This window comes from Mus caroli, unplaced genomic scaffold (genome assembly GCF_978045245.1).
Source record: "Mus caroli unplaced genomic scaffold, Mus_caroli_1 scaffold_12, whole genome shotgun sequence".
Taxonomy (NCBI): domain Eukaryota; kingdom Metazoa; phylum Chordata; class Mammalia; order Rodentia; family Muridae; genus Mus; species Mus caroli.
In genome coordinates, this window is record NW_028227267.1 from 32,608,199 (window position 1) to 32,625,536 (window position 17,338).

The window sequence follows — 17,338 nt, forward strand, 5'->3', positions numbered from 1 at the left end:
CAGTCTGTCAACTGCAACTCACTTGCTCTCTGAGTCCCACAGAGACGCAGTCTTGCTGAGAGATGAGTCCACTGACCCGATGCCCGCCACAGAACAAGATGAGCCCACACCTCGGACAAAGCTCCAGCTGGACCCCAAAGCAGAAGGACAGGAGGCAAACCTTACCTGGGGTGCCGTCATAGAACCAGGCAATGACATTGGGCCAGATTGGAAGTTAGTGAAGTGTGTGTGTGTGTGTGTGTGTGTGTGTGTGTGTGTGTGTGAACAAGTGTGATCCCATTTCATTACTTATTTGTTTATTGCTACTTATGAATAAATAAGCAATTTTAACCTGACCTCTGAGTCCAAGGCTCCCTTCTTTTCTCTGTCCTCAATCCTGATTCACGGCAAACATTCACTACTAGAAGTTGGGAGAATGAGAACCTCCAGTTCCAATGGGTGATCCAGGTCTCACACTGACATTTATATTAGTACTCTTTTACCTCTCTGGTCCACTTGTATTATATAATATGTTCCATCCTGGAATAGAACCTGCAAAAAGTTGGAATGAACTATCACTTGACTTGGGCATAAAATCATGGCTGATCTAACGTTTCCTCTATTTCTCGTCTAGATTCCATGCTACACTTAACAATACATCTCTTTTGGCTTAAAAAACATGCCTGATCCAGCCACTCAGACCTATCTCCTATACATTTTATCACATAACTCTGATCATCTCCTTGGACTGTTTCACTTGTTTATCACCAAACTTAAGTAAGAAAATGCTGTACAGTATGCTATCAGACAATCTGTTGCTAAATACATTTTGCATTTCACAGTATGTACCAGAAGCCCCATCTCCCTTTTCCAAGTGATAAAGGTTGGCCACTACTAGTCTTGTGGCAAAAGGAGATGGCAATGATGGCCACTGTAGATTAACATTCAGTGAAATTTTTTTCTATGTCCCTCGTGGATGTATTTCCCCTCTGGAACCTGAGATCTCTAAAATAAAGAGTTTGAGATCACATGATATAAATTGATACTTCCTCAAGCAAATCTCAAGGAAGGTCCGTTAAACATTGCTTTAGTTTGGCTTCCTTGTCAATTGTTGACTAGAGAAAGGGCACTGAATAATAGCTTTGATTTAACTTGTTTTCTGAGACCTGCTGGATATTACTCACTCCTCATACCATGGGAGTGTTGACCTCTTTCCTCAGCTTTATTTATTTCCTTGATCAAGCTAAGACTTATCTTAGAGTGCTCAGGTATAAGATAATACAGTATAGCTTGTATGTACATCCAGTGAAAGTCCAAACTAACTTTTTCTTTCAATTACTGTAGTAGACTACATTTCTAACTACATATATTTTACAGACTACCATTTAGCCTAATTTTAGATATTCAATATGTCCAGTCACCATGTTATAAAAAAAATGGCAAGCATTACATTTTATGCATCCCTTCATGAGCCTTCATGCTTACTCCCTCATTAAACTTTTGTTGAACACTTAATGTAATCTGTTAATGTCCTAGCTCTTATAATATGTGGTGAGCAGGTAGAAATATCCATATGGAATTTCCATATGAGGAAAAATGACTCAACAAATGTTATTTACTGAAATTGGGGAAAGTAACTAATATTTTTCTATCACTTACTATCCTGTGAGAGAGGACTTGAATGGGTAACAAATATCACTTAAAAGAAATTTGTCTGTTTGATATAACTGACTTCTCTTTATATGGGGTACTTGAGAGGTGCACTGGTTAAACAAAGCCATGAACTCATTATTTCTAAATCTCAGTGTAAGCAATCCATTGACCTATCCAACAACTCTTCTCTATCACCAAGGGAGCTTGCAGCTATAAGTTGAATAAAATCGTGGGCTTTGTATTAGTTCACAATCAAAGATGGAGCTAGTAAATGGATTCTTTTTATTATTTTTTTTTGGTGGGTGGGGGGTTTGAGACAGGGTTTCTCTGTGTAGCCCTGGCTGTCCTGGAACTCACTCTGTAGACCAGGCTGACTTCAAACTCAGAAATCTGACTGTCTCTTGCCTCCAAAGTGCTGGGATTAAGGCCATGAGCCACCACTGCCAGGAATGAATGGATTTTTATTTCTGCAAGTCGTTTCTCTGAACTAGAAAGTTGGCTGAGGTAGGCTAATTTGTATGGGTTCACAGGAAGGATTCTCAACTGGTGAAGAGGTTTATAAGGGAGTGCTTTGTAGAAGTAACTTTTATTCTCCTGTTGTAATTGTTATCTGGAAGTCTCTTGACATTCTCTGCCTACCTACACAAGAAGGCCAACTCTTTCAAATTCAGACTCCAATTTGAGAACCTGACCTAAGTTTTAACTCAGGTAAACTAACAGGCCGGTGCCTAGCATTAGTTTCCAAGTTATCCCTCAACAAACTTGAGCCTAGCTCCAGTCTCTAGCCTCACCCAAAACAAGACCCAAGTCTCCAGGTTTCACCCCCAACAAGACCAACATCTCCAGGTTATTACCCCAACAAATCTTCACTCGAGGTTACAAGTGACCCCTGCCTAAATAACACCAATGCAGAGGAAAATAAACATTAAGTTTTTTGTTTGATTCCTAGAACCAGTCAATTATGCTAAAGGCTATACTAACTTTCCAATTAGAGACTTGCATACTTACCTTCCCCAGGCCTCCACCCCTATTTGCTATAAAGCCTTGTCCCAATAGATATTCAGGGCTCCTCTCTCAACCAAAAACAGTCCTGCATGTTGTTGATGAGGTGAGAGTCTCAAGATAGCTCAAACATAATAAAGACCATGCGATGAGTTACTTTGAATCAGTTCCTGTCTGTTTTTTGAGGGACTGCTAACACTTCTGTGGTACTACTACACACCTAGTTCTGGAAGCTTCTAGCCTCTATACAATCTTATCTATGCCTAGAATGTTTTCAGCCTCTGAAATCTGTTACTGTATAAGCTCACCCTTTCTAATTTTTTCTGAGCTCTGACTGACTGGTTCAACTCAGCTGTTCTGGCTCAAACTCCCCTCTATGATGACTGATACAATCTGGCTTTTTTGGGCTTCTTCTCATTTTCTTTGTTTTACCTCAATCTAACTCTAATAATCTCTTCTAATCTGGCTCTTTCTCATTCCCTCCTCATGCTGTCTTCACCTGTGTATAGTTCGTTTTGTTCTCAACATTATAGTTCTCTGTCAAACTCTCCTAGTAAAACTGCCTTCTACTGTGCCTCTCAATTCTACTAAACTGCTCTCAATGAACTCTATTGTACATCTCTAGTGCACCCTTTCCTTCCTGTACTCTCCATCCATAAGTAACTTTCCTTTCCTCTGTTTGCATGAAAGTTGGGTATATTCTATTCTGTTAAATCTTTCTCTGATTCATCACTTTTTCTGTCACTCAACTAGACATCACTTTCAAATATGAGTGCTACCTACTACAAACTAACTTTACCTTCATTGTTGGGGATTAAAGGTGAATACTAAGGACCTGTCTGTATTTCAGCCAGAGTGATTAAAGGTGTATGCTAAGGACAGAGCCACACCTTAACTAGAAACAAATTTAATGTTCTATAACAGTGCTTTTAAACTATTCTTTCAAAGTACTGGAATAGATTTTATTGGATTTCATTGCATACCAATATTTGCATGACTGTATTTGAGTTAGACTTAGAGATAATGGTAATTTGACAAGGTTTAGTGTTAGCATTCTGTCTAAACCCCACAGTTACCTGGCAACAGCCAGGTATGTTCCTCTCTGTTGTGTCTGGCCAGTGGCTCACATGTCTGGGTTCTAGTCTGGAAAGGCATCTTGGAAACCTGGAAGAGAAGAGAGGGGTTAGGTGGTGCGAGAGAGAGACGTAACCAAGACAGTCTGATCAAGGTTCAATTTTACTATTTCTGACACTCAGTTATGAAGCAGGGGGAGGGACCAGATTCCCGCCAGATCATCTTGGAGTAAAGTTCCAGTTGAACACGCGATAGGTCCGGAACAGCTAGTTGGCAGGCAGCGGCAGTGGGAGTGGCAGGACGATAGGGCAGCCAGCTCCACCCCATGCTCTCTAACACTGAAATCTGAGCAAACAGGTTTCAGGCTGGGGAGGGGAGGTTACACTTCTCCTCACAGTTACCTGGCAACAGATATGTAGGCCTGACCTACTATAAAAGGAGCTGCTTGCCCCTTCCTCCCAATATCTCTCTCTCTCTCTCTCTCTCTCTCTCTCTCTCTCTCTCTCTCTCTCTCTCTCTCTCTCTCTCTCTCTCTCTCTCTCGCCCTTTTGGGCTCTTCCCTTCCCACATCACTTCCCCATTCCTTTCCCCCTCTCTCCATATGTTCATGGCTGGCCTCTACTTCTCTACTCTATCCCTCTCTCTGCCTTTCTCTGCCTCTACTACCCTCTTAACTCCCCTCCCATACCTTGAATAAACTCTATTCTATACTATACTGTTTTGTGACTGGTCCCTCAGTGTGAAGGGATGCCTTGGTATGGGCCCACTGAGACATCTCCTTCCCCGACACTTCACCACACACACACCTATAGAACAATCTCTTATCTCTTTATCTTTATGAACACATCATTTAGCACTAGGTACTAATAAGACCATTTAACTAGAAGACTCTAGGGTCCAGACTTCACTTGTTAGAACTGTAAACTGCAACTTAGAGAGAAAGCCAAGTTATTTTTTTTACTTTATCCACATATTTCCCTTGGATAACTCCAAAGTTAGAGACTAATAGTGAAAGTATTATCAAACTACTGCAGAGATATTTTTTCCTAGTGTACACCCCCACTATAGTGAATATTGTTACCATGTCAACCCGAATGCTATGCCTATCATGAAATAATATTTAATAAATTATTTTTATAACTTGCTTTTCTGATTCTGTGATAAAACCCTCTGACAAAGGTAATTTAGGGAAGACGGCTTTTGTTTTGCACTAATATTTCAGTCCATGATGACAGAGAGGGTATGAAAAAAAGAAGCTGAAAACTGGTGGAGGATATTTTTGTATACTCGCAGGAAGCAAAAAGCAAGAACAGTAAGTGCGGTGGGTTTATAAGCCCTTATAGCCTATTGTATCGACTTGCTTCTTTAGTAATGTTTTACCTCCAAACTATTTTAGAAGCTCTTAAACAGCACCTCCAAAGTGGAGGTAGTTGTTCAAGTATATGAGCCTATGGAGGGTATTTCTGACTCAGACTACCAGAGTATATCATACGTATATATGTGAATGTATATATTTGAAGCCTTTGCTTTTTCACACGTATCTGTCATGTACTTATCACTTAGGTGGAGACGGTATAATATCTTCTTTCCAAGAAACTTTTCTCTGGCTACTTCCCAGTAGGGTCTCTCTACTACGCTTGTGGTTGTTATTCTGAGATCGATCTTTTTGTATTTATTTTGCTTGTTTTAATCTCTATTTTAGTGTTATTTATTGTTGTATGAGTTGTTTTTGTATGCATGTTTCTGTATTCAGTATGAGGATTTTGAGCTGATTCATGTTGGTGCATATATCAGGAGTGATTGATTGTACCCATAGTGTGTTGCTAGTATATCAAGGAGTGCCAAAGTATTTATCTAGAACAAGGTGCTGAGACTCTGTATTGAAACTTGCTAAACTCTATAGTCACAGAAGCAAAAGTTCTACACTTGAACAAACAAAAACTACAAGAAATTCATGAAATGTTAAAGAGGAGAAGTAGTACAATAGTGGATTGTGAAACTAAAGAAGCTCAATTGCTCTAAAACTTTTTTTTTTATCATTTTAATCAATCCAGCTAAATACATGGAATGTCATTTTTCAAAAAGACTTTGACTCGCAAAATAACCCTCCTAGTAAGAACTATGGTAGATGATTTAAACTTCCTACTATTACTTTTTATATACTATATTATAATACAACAACATAGTATTGTCATCAGGATAGATAAATCCATAAATATTATCCTATATGTACACATTATATATTATATAATCATATCATGCTGGGTTTATTTACTTGAGATGGGGAACTTATTATTTAGCTCTGGTTTGCTTGGAAGTCATGGAGAGCTACCCTCTTCTGCCTTATAAGTGCCGAAATAAAAGCTGAAATGAGGCATCTGAGTCTGTGGGTGCAAACTCTATGATGTCCATCCATTGAGAAAGCACCTGCACTAGCCATCACTCAGAAGCCATCTCCATCATAGCTTGAGACTGGAGCACAATATTATAAATACTTGTTGATATGAATAATTACAATGAACCTATTGTTAAACCCACTTTGCACTTCTTCAATACACATTATTAGATGATATATTAACATCTTACATGTGATTGCTTTTGAAATTTTGAATTATTAATCCACACAATGGCCAATGGATCTTGAAAGTGGTTTGCACACGTGTGTATGTGCAAAAAGGTTGTTACACATTCCATTTTATTTTCTAGATTTAGAACTATAAGATCCTTTAATCATCTATCAATTGTGGTTTCTTCAGGAAATAGTTCATTTGATTTATATTTGAATATTTATTGCTAGAAATTGTTTTACAAGATCCTTTCACTGCTACCCTCAGTTTGGAATCTATAGTATGGTAGCATATTTTTCTGATGCATATGTGTATGTTCACATGTACATATATATGTATATACATATATGTGTGTCCATATATACAAACAGATACATATCTGTATGTCTAGATATGTAGATATAATTGCTCGCATTTCAAAGAAGAAACTTTCAGCTTCTTTATTTTTATAATATATTCTTATTTTTCTGTGTCTTCTTTCATATTTTTGAACAGTTTTGCCTCAAGTATGAGCTTTTTCTTATTTCTCGGAAGAATTTAATAAATTTTATAATTAATACCTCAAAAAGTTTGACTGTGAGTTTCCATCTACATAAAATGTATAATTATATATTATGTTTTACATATAAATGACATTTTATATAGATAGGTAAATAAATTTAGTGACACAGGGTTGTTCTTGCAGAATGGTCAGGTAGTGCTCATTGCAAATCCACATCAATCCTCCTGCCTAATACATTATTTTTAAATTGTGAGATTTTCATTCTAGAATTGTTTGGGAGTGGTTAAGCTCTTTTGCTTTTATTTGGAAAATCTTGGATTTCTGTGAAGTGGAAATGCTTCTAACCAGCAGATTTATTCATTATCCAAGGTGTCCTTTTGACATAAAATTAGAGGAATGTTCTTCATGTTTGGTCATTTTCCCCTATGTTCATATATATTTTAGTCTTTCTGGCTGACATCTACCTTTGTTTTCTAGCATGCATTTGTTCCTACACATTCAGCTTTTTGGAAGACTTCAAGAATTTTTAATCAAATACCTAGAAAATTCAATCAAATAAGTCTCTTCCTAGTCCCAATCTGGCATGATTGGTGCAGTAATCCTGATTTGGATGGCACATCACCACTGTGCAGTAGAAAGAATCTTTACATAGTATGTATAATCACCACCTGTCAATGAGATGTCTATGGCCAATGAGCTTAGCTGGATTAGAAGGTGGGACATCCAGAAGAGAAAGAGATAGGATTCTGAGAAATAGTCAGGCATGGGAGATCCACTCCAAATGCTGAAGGAGGCAGTTGAGTGACCTGAGGAGAGGTAACTAACCACATGGTGAAACTTGAACTTGTTTAAATGAGATAGTTGAGTTATGAGCTAGCAGAATTGAGCCAAGCCTTATGGTTTAGGCATTTATTCATATATATGAAGTCTCAGAGTCATTATTCCAGGGAACAAAGAGAAAGGGTGGAAAAGCCTGTGGTCACACCATGCTACTCGTGAATACTTTTATTTTGACCTAGAGATGAGGCAGAGAAAGAAGAGAGCAAGGCCTGCAAGTGACACATAAGGGCCCACTCCTTTGCTCAACGACATCCTCATAGTGACCTTGCCATCTAAAGGCCAGCTGCACTTCCCAACAGCACCACCTAGGGACCAACTATTTAATGTGTAACCTTTGTTAGATGCCTTAATGAACTTGGCAGTGCCATAACAATGCACAATGTTACCAGCAAGGGGGGCTGTAAAGCAAGATTATCAATGGGACTTTGAAATGGAGACTGCAAAAACAAATTAAACAGCGAAATGTCACACCCTCCTGAAGGCTCTTGGTCCTTCCTCCTTAGCAGACAAGTTGTTGTGTGAATGTTGAGAAAACCATCCCACGCCATTGCAGGCTAGGCACGGGCCAGCGGCCTTAGTCTGTCTCAAGCCCAGCTGACAGGTCGATACCACACTCTTTCCTTTTAGCCAGGGCTTGTCTCACCCACGCAGGTTCTGCTTCTCCGGAGCTCCTGGCTCACTAACTTCCCATGGTTGGCTGTTGCCACTTATTTCCCGCGCATCCAAATTCCTGTGGCTGACTGGGGTGCACTCTTGCACACCATGCTCTGCCACTGTGCCTTTCTCTGGAACCCAGTTGAGAGGCCACATGAAAGAAAACACTACTCAATCTTAGTTTAGAATCAACAGATAACACAATCGTTGGGCACGGAATCTAGCATCTTAATTTTACAAACTAATCTATGTTAGAAATCCTTTGGTGGGCGGATCCTCCATGAACCAACTGTCACCAGCTTCCTACATTCTGCCTGTGTCCCTTCCTCCCACAGTCCAAAAACAAGTTCCTTTCTCCTGCGTTCCCTCTTCTTCCCCTACCTGGAAGTCCTCCCTCCTTCTCACCCAGTAATTCTTGTAAATTTTTGAGGGGTGGGGGATGGGGGGAAGGGGGACGGTTCCACCACAACAAGTCAGAGAGTGGACTGGTTAAGTAGACCTGCTGATGGTTTTATGAACTGGTCCATTAAGCATTACTACCTAAGACTATTTGCCTTTTAGTTGTTATATGTCTCTTGGTTTAGTTTATCACTTTTAATGGACCAGCCTCCTGGGCATTTCTTGTTTTGTCCTCAATTGGGCTTTCTTTTTTTTTTTTTAATTTTTAATATTTTTATTACATATTTTCCTCAATTACATTTCCAATGCTATCCCAAAAGTCCCCCATAGCGCCCCCCACTTCCCTACCCACCCATTCCCATTCTTTTGGCCCTGGCATTCCCCTATATTGGGGCATATAAAGTTTGCAAGTCCAATGGGCCTCTCTTTCCATTGATGGCCGACTAGGCCATCTTTCAATACATATGCCGCTAGAGACAAGAGCTCCGGGGTTCTGGTTAGTTCATATTGTTGTTCCAACAATAGGGTTGCAGATCCCTTTAGCTCCTTGGTTACTTTCTCTAGCTTCTCCATTGGGAGCCCTGTGATACATCCAATAGCTGACTGTGAACATCCACTCCTGTGTTTGCTAGGCCCCGGCATCGTCTCACAAGAGACAGCTATATTTGGGTCCTTTCAGCAAAATCTTGTTAGTGTATGCAATGGTGTCAGCGTTTAGAAGCTGCTTATGGGAAGGATCCCTGGATACGGCAGTCTCTAAATGGTTCATCCTTTCATCACAGCTACGAACTTTGTCTCTGTAACTCCTTCCCTGGGTGTTTTTTTCCCAATTCTAAGAAGGGGCACAGTGTCCACACTTTGGTCTTCATTCTTCTTGAGTTTCATGCATTTAGCAAATTGTATCTTATATCTTGGGTATCCTAAGTTTTGGGCTAATATCCACTTATCAGTGAATATATATTGTGTGAGTTCTTTTGTGATTGTGTTACTTCACTCAAGATGATGCCCTCCAGGTCCATCCATTTGGCTAGGAATTTCATAAATTCATTCTTTTTAATAGCTGAGTAGTACTCCATTGTGTAAATGTACCATAATTTCTGTATCCATTCCTCTGTTGAGGGACATCTGGGTTCTTTCCAGCTTCTGGCTATTATAAATAGGGCTGCTATGAACATAGTGGAGCATGTGTCCTTTTTACCGGTTGGGACATCTTCTGGATATATGCCCAGGAGAGGTATTGCTGGATCCTCAGGTAGTACTATGTCCAGTTGTCTGAGGAACCGCCAGACTGATTTCCAGAGTGGTTGTACAAGCTTGCAATCCCACCAACAATGGAGAAGTGTTCCTCTTTCTCCACATCCTCGCCAGCATCTGCTGTCACCTGAATTTTTGATCTTAGCCATTCTGACTGGTGTGAGGTGGAATCTCAGGGTTGTTTGGATTTGCATTTCCCTGATGATTAAGGATGTTGAACATTTTTTCAGGTGCTTCTCTGCCATTCGGTATTCCTCAGGTGAGAATTCTTTGTTCAGTTCTGAGCCCCATTTTTTAATGGGGTTATTTGACTTTCTGGAGTCCACCTTCTTGAGTTCTTTATATATATTGGATATTAGTCCCTTATCTGATTTAGGATAGGTGAAGATCCTTTCCCAATCTGTTGGTGGTTTTTTTGTCTTATTGATGGTGTCTTTAGCCTTGCAGAAGCTTTATAGTTTCATGAGGTCCCACTTGTCAATTCTCGATCTTACAGCACAAGCCATTGCTGTTCTATTCAAGAATTTTTCCCCTGTGCCCATATCTTCAAGGCTTTTCCCCACTTTCTCCTCTATAAGTTTCAGTGTCTCTGGTTTTATGTGAAGTTCCTTGATCCACTTAGACTTGACCTTAGTACAAGGAGATAGGAATGGATCGATTCGCATTCTTCTACATGTTAACAACCAGTTGTGCCAGCACCATTTGTTGAAAATGCTGTCTTTCTTCCACTGGATGGTTTTAGCTCCCTTGTCGAAGATCAAGTGACCGTAGGTGTGTGGGTTCATTTCTGGGTCTTCAATTCTATTCCATTGGTCTATTTGTCTGTCACTATACCAGTACCATGCAGTTTTTAATCACAATTGCTCTGTAGTAGAGCTTTAAGTCCAGCATGGTGATTCCACCAGAGGTTCTTTTATCCTTGAGAAGAGTTTTTGCTATCCTAGGTTTTTTGTTATTACAGATGAATTTGCAGATTACACCTTCTAATTCGTTGAAGAATTGATTTGGAATTTTGATGGGGATTGCATTGAATCTGTAGATTGCTTTTGGCAAGATAGCCATTTTTACAATGTTGATCCTGCCAATCCATGAGCATGGGAGATCTTTCCATCTTCTGAGATCTTCTATAATTTCTTTCTTCAGAGACTTGAAGTTTTTATTATACAGATCTTTCACTTCCTTAGTTAGAGTCACGCCAAGATATTTTATATTATTTGTGACTATTGAGAAGGGTGTTGTTTCCCTAATTTCTTTCTCAGCCTGTTTATTCTTTGTGTAGAGAAAGGCCATTGATTTGTTTGAGTTAATTTTATATCCAGCTACTTCACCGAAGCTGTTTATCAGGCTTAGGAGTTCTCTGGTGGAATTTTTAGGGTCACTTATATATACTATCATATCATCTGCAAAGAGTGATATTTTGGCTTCATCTTTTCCAATTTGTATCCCTTTGAACTCCTTTTGTTGTCAAATTGCTCTGGCTAGGACATCAAGTACAATGTTGAATAGGTATGGAGAAAGTGGACAGCCTTGTCTAGTCCCTGATTTTAGAGGGATTGCTTCAAGCTTCTCACCATTTACTTTGATGTTGGCTACTGGTTTGCTGTAGATTGCTTTTATCATGTTTAGGTATGGGCCTTGAATTCCTGATCTTTCCAAGACTTTTATCATGAATGGGTGTTGGATCTTGTCAAATGCTTTTTCCGCATCTAAAGAGATGACCATGTGGTTTTTGTCTTTGAGTTTGTTTATATACTGGATTACGTTGATGGATTTCCATATATTGAACCATCCCTGCATCCCTGGGATGAAACCTACTTGGTCAGGATGGATGATTGTTTTGATGTGTTCTTGGATTCGGTTAGCAAGAACTTTATTGAGGATTTTTGCATCAATATTCATAAGGGATATTTGTCTGAAGTTTTCTATCTTTGTTGGGTCTTTTTGTGGTTTAGGTATCAGAGTAATTGTGGCTTCATAGAATGAGTTGGGTAAAGTACCTTCTGTTTCTATTTTGTGGAATAGTTTGTGAAGAACTGGGATTAGATCTTCTTTGAAGGTCTGATAGAACTCTGCACTAAACCCATCTGGTCCTGGGCTTTTTTTTAGTTGGGAGACTATTAATGACTGCTTCTATTTCTTTGGGGGATATAGGGCTGTTTAGATCATTAACCTGATCTTGATTCAACTTTGGTACCTGGTATCTGTCTAGGAACTTCTCCATTTCATCCAGGTTCTCCAGTTTTGTTGAGTATAGCCTTTGGTAGAAGGATCTGATGGTGTTTTGGATGTCTTCAGGATCTGTTGTTATGTCTCCTTTTTCATTTCTGATTTTGTTAATTAGGATGCTTTCCCTGTGCCCTCTAGTGAGTCTGGCTATGGGTTTATCTATCTTGTTGATTTTGTCAAAGAACCAGCTCCTTGATTGGTTGATTCTTTGAATAGTTCTTCTTGTTTCCACTTGGTTGATTTCGCCCCTGAGTTTGATTATTTCCTGCCATCTACTCCTCTTGGGCGAATTTGCTTCCTTTTCTTCTAGTGCTTTTAGGTGTGTTGTCAAGCTGCTAATGTGTGCTCTCTCTAGTTTCCTTTTGGAGGCACTCAGAGCTATGAGTTTTCCTCTTAGAAATGCTTTCATTGCGTCCCATAAGTTTGGGTATGTTGTGGCTTCATTTTCATTGAACTCTAAAAAGTCCTTAATTTCTTTCTTTATTCCTTCCTTGACCAAGGTATCATTGAGAAGAGTGTTATTCAGTTTCCACGTGAAGGTTGGCTTTCTATTATTTATTTTGTTATTGAAGATCAGCCTTAGTCCATGGTGATCTGATAGGATGCATGGGACAATTTCAATATTTTTGTATCTGTTGAGGCCTGTTTTGTGACCAATTATGTGGTCAATTTTGGAGAAGGTACCATGAGGTGCTGAGAAGAAGGTATATCCTTTTGTTTTAGGATAGAATGTTCTGTAGATATCTGCCAGATCCATTTGATTCATAATTTCTGTTAGTTTCACTGTGTCCCTGTTTAGTTTCTGTTTCCATGATCTGTCCATTGGTGAAAGTGGTGTGTTGAAGTCTCCCACTATTATTGTATGAGGTGCAATGTGTGCTTTGAGATTTACTAAAGTTTCTTTAATGAATGTGGCTGCCTTTGTATTTGGAGCATAGATATTCAGGATTGATAGTTCCTCTTGGAGGATTTTACCTTTGATGCGTATGAAGATCCCTCCCTGTCTTTTTTGATGACTTTGGGTTGGAAGTCAATCTTATCAGATATTAGAATGGCTACTCCAGCTTGTTTCTTCATACCATTTGCTTGGAAAATTGTTTTCCAGCCTTTCATTCTGAGGTAGTGTCTATCTTTTTCTCTGAGATGAGTTTCCTGTAAGCAGCAAAATGTTGGGTCTTGTTTGTGTAGCCAGTTTGTTAGTCGATGTCTTTTTATCGGGGAGTTGAGTCCATTGATATTAAGAGATATTAAGGAAAAGTAATTGTTGTTTCCTGTTATTTTTGTTGTTAAAGTTGGCATTCTGTTCTTGTGGCTGTCTTCTTTTAGGTTTGTTGAGGGATTACCTTCTTGTTGTTTCTAGGGCGTGGTTCCTGTCCTTGTATTGGTTTTTTTCTGTTATTATCCTTTGAAGGGCTGGATTCGTGGAGAGATAATGTGTGAATTTGGTTTTGTCGTGGAATACTTTGGTTTCTCCATCTATGTTAATTGAGAGTTTGGCTGGTTATAGTAGCCTGGGCTGGAATTTGTGTTCTTTTAGTGTCTGTATAACATCTGTCCAGGATCTTCTGGCTCTCATAGTCTCTGGTGAAAAATCTGGTGTAATTCTGATAGGCTTGCCTTTATATGTTACTTGGCCTTTTTCTCTTACTGCTTTTAGTATTCTATCTTTATTTAGAGCATTTGTTGTTCTGATTATTATGTGTCGGGAGGTATTTCTTTTCTGGTCCAGTCTATTTGGAGTTCTGTAGGCTTCTTGTATGTTCATGGGCATCTCTTTCTTTAGATTTGGGAAGTTTTCTTCTATAATTTTGTTGAAGATGTTTGCTGGTCCTTTGAGTTGAAAATCTTCATTCTCATCCACTCCTATTATCCGTAGGTTTGGTCTTCTCATTGTGTCCTGTATTTCTTGGATGTTTTGAGTTAGGATCTTTTTTTTTTTTTTTTTTTTTTTTTTTTTTTTTTTGTGGTTTTTCGAGACAGGGTTTCTCTGTGTAGCCCGGGCTGTCCTGGAACTCACTTTGTAGACCAGGCTGGCCTCGAACTCAGAAATCTGCCTGCCTCTGCCTCCCGAGTGCTGGGATTAAAGGCGTGCGCCACCACGCCCAGTAAGTTAGGATGTTTTTGCATTTTACATTTTCCTTGATTGTTGTGCCGATGTTCTCTATGGAATCTTCTGCACCTGAGATTCTCTCTTCCATCTCTTGTATTCTGTTGCTGATGCTCGTATCTATGGTTCCAGATTTCTTTCCTAGGGTTTCTATCTCCAGTGTTGCCTCATTTTGGGTTTTCTTTATTGTGTCTACTTCCCTTTTTAGGTCTAGTATGGTTTTGTTCATTTCCATCATCTTTTGGATGTGTTTTCCTGTTTTTCTGTAAGGACTTCTACCCGTTTGATTATGTTATCCTGTTTTTCTTTAAGGATTTGTAACTCTTTAGCAGTGTTCTCCTGCAATTCTTTAAGGGATTTTTGTGCTTCCTCTTTACTGTCTTCTACCTGTTTACCAGCGTTCCTTTGTATTTCTTTAAGTGTGTTATTAAAGTCCTTCTTGAAGTCCTCTACCATCATCAGGAGATATGCTTTTAGATCCGTGTCTAGCTTTTCCAGTGTGTTGGGGTGCCCTGGACTGGGCGAAGTGGGAGTGCTGGGTTCTGATGATGGTGAGTGGTCTTGGTTTCTGTTAGTAAGATTATTAAGTTTACCTTTCGCCATCTGGTAATCTCTGGGGTTAGTTGTTGTCGTTGTCACTGTTTAAAGATTGGAGCAGAAGCTGTGTTCCACTCACCAGCAGTCTCAAAATCCTGTGGCTGGGGTCGTGGGTAGCTGGCGGTACCCAGGTGCTGGTCCTGCCGGAAGAGGCCTGTGGTCCTACTCAGGCCGGTTTTCTGCTTCCCTAACTAATGCAGTCTCAGGTCCCGCGCGCAATTGGATTGGAGCAGAAGCTGTGTTCCACTCACCAGAAGTCTTAAGATCCTGTGGCGGGTGTTGTGGGTAGCTGGCGAGTGTCAGCTGACCCTGCGCCCTAGCTTCCCAGGTGCTTTTCTGACCGGAAGAGGCTTGTGGCCCTATGTAGGCCGGATTTCTCTCTCCCCAACCAGAGCAGTCTCAGGTCCCGCGTGATTGGATTGGAGCAGAAGCTGTGTTCCACTCACCAGCAGTCTCAAAATCCTGTGGCGGGGGTCGTGGGTAGCTGGCGGGTGTCAGCTGATCCTGCGCTCTAGCTCCCCTGGTGCTGATCCGGCCGGATGAGGCCTGTGGCCCTACTCAGGCCGGTTTCTGCTTCCCTAACTAATGCAGTCTCAGGTCCTGCGCGCAATTGGATTGGAGCAGAAGCTGTGTTCCACTCACCAGAAGTCTTAAGATCCTGTGGCGGGTGTTGTGGGTAGCTGGCGAGTGTCAGCTGACCCTGCGCCCTAGCTTCCCAGGTGCTTTTCTCCAATTGGGCTTTCATTTTGTAGATGAAACTCCATAATTGATGTGCACTCTATCTTGTCTTGTATACCGTTCCCTGTTTAGTTCTAGAGATACACTGACACATATGGCCATGTATTTATGTACTCATACATTAGCTGTAAGATGCACTCATACACTTAGCCAAGACTTAGCTTAAAATAGCGTTTCTTTCTAACTTGGAGGCGCTGTGTGGGCTTCCTGGGAAGGTGTTTTCTATTGTGACTTTGAGTCACCCTGAGGCATGCTTATTTTTATTTAAACACTAGAAATCTGTGTCTCTGCCTCCACTTAATGTACGTGTGCTGGTAAGGAGGGGAAGTAATCCACTCCTTAACATTACACAACAAGACTGTGGGACTTTGTGAGCTTACAGATGTTGAGATGTTCCTGGTATTTTTTGTTCTCATTTGGTGTCCACACAGGCTTCTCAATTTTACTTGGGACATTTCTAATCCTGGAGACTTAGAACTGGATACAATTCAAGATAGGATTCATACCTGCTATTTCTGTTTCTTTGGAAACATAAAAACCTGTTCCTTCTAAAGTGGAGGCTGGAAGCTTTTTGGCATTAGTGTATAGGTTTTCACTTCTTGGCTCAGCCTGAAAATATACTAAATATTGTACTAAGTCTGCCACTTCTAAGCATGAGTTAGGGACAGGCTTTTTTTTTTTCTTTTTTTTACCTTGATGAATCTCAGCCACCCAGAATTGTCTCCATTCTTGATACAGACTGGGAGACTTTCTTTATGTGTTACACTTCTAGTTAATAAAAATATTCAAACACCAGTGGGAACTTGTTAGGCTGCCCAAGTCATCTATTAGACAAAGATGATCTAGTCCTAGAAGGATAGCACTGAGCTTAACATTTTTAATACGGTGTTTCCTCAACATCTTCCTTGAAAATAAAGGTTTTAAACTTTGCCAGCTAATAGTACTGCTCCCTATTATCTTATCCAGGAAAAAACCCTGCTTATTCCAAGAGAGTGAAGCCTGAGAATGGAACGTTTGACAAGTTTCCACCATTGGAGTTTCTGTCCAGGAACCTCATAGGAGATTTCATAGGAAGGACATTGATTTGAGGTCTTAACTAGGTTACTGAAAAAAAAAAGTAGCCTTAAGAAGTAGACAGAACTGGCTTCCATTCCATACAGGGTATCAAGTTGAATTATCTTGGATACACATTGGTGAACTTTACTGACCTCGTTCACGCTGACACTGGTTTGAAATATCCTGATGAGCGCATTTGTATTATCCTCAGCAGTACTGGAACCTCTGATTCATTCTGGAGATCCCATAGAAACTGATCACTAATAAGGACCGTCCCTTCTTGTATGAGCACTCATCCATCCAGAATTGATCATTTTACTAGAAGCACAGATAACAAATGGCTATCCAATGCTGTCCTCTTAGCATACCAGAGACTACAAGGTTGTAATAAATGGTTGCTGGTAGGTGTTGAGGTTAAAGGAGGATGCAGTTTGGTAGTAGCTATATTGACTTATTTTTTTACCTATGGCTTGGCATTGCAGAGGAGTATGACTCTTCCAATTCATGGATAGGTGAAAAGAACTAACTTTTCTCCCCAAGGCTAGATCCGTCATGTGTGCCTGCATATCTTGAAGTCTGAAGGCACTGATTATCAGGCTATCACTTTAAGTCCCCTTTGTAAGCAAAAATAAGGTAACACTTTATTGACATACAATTCATGTACCTTAAAATACATTCAGTTAGATGATA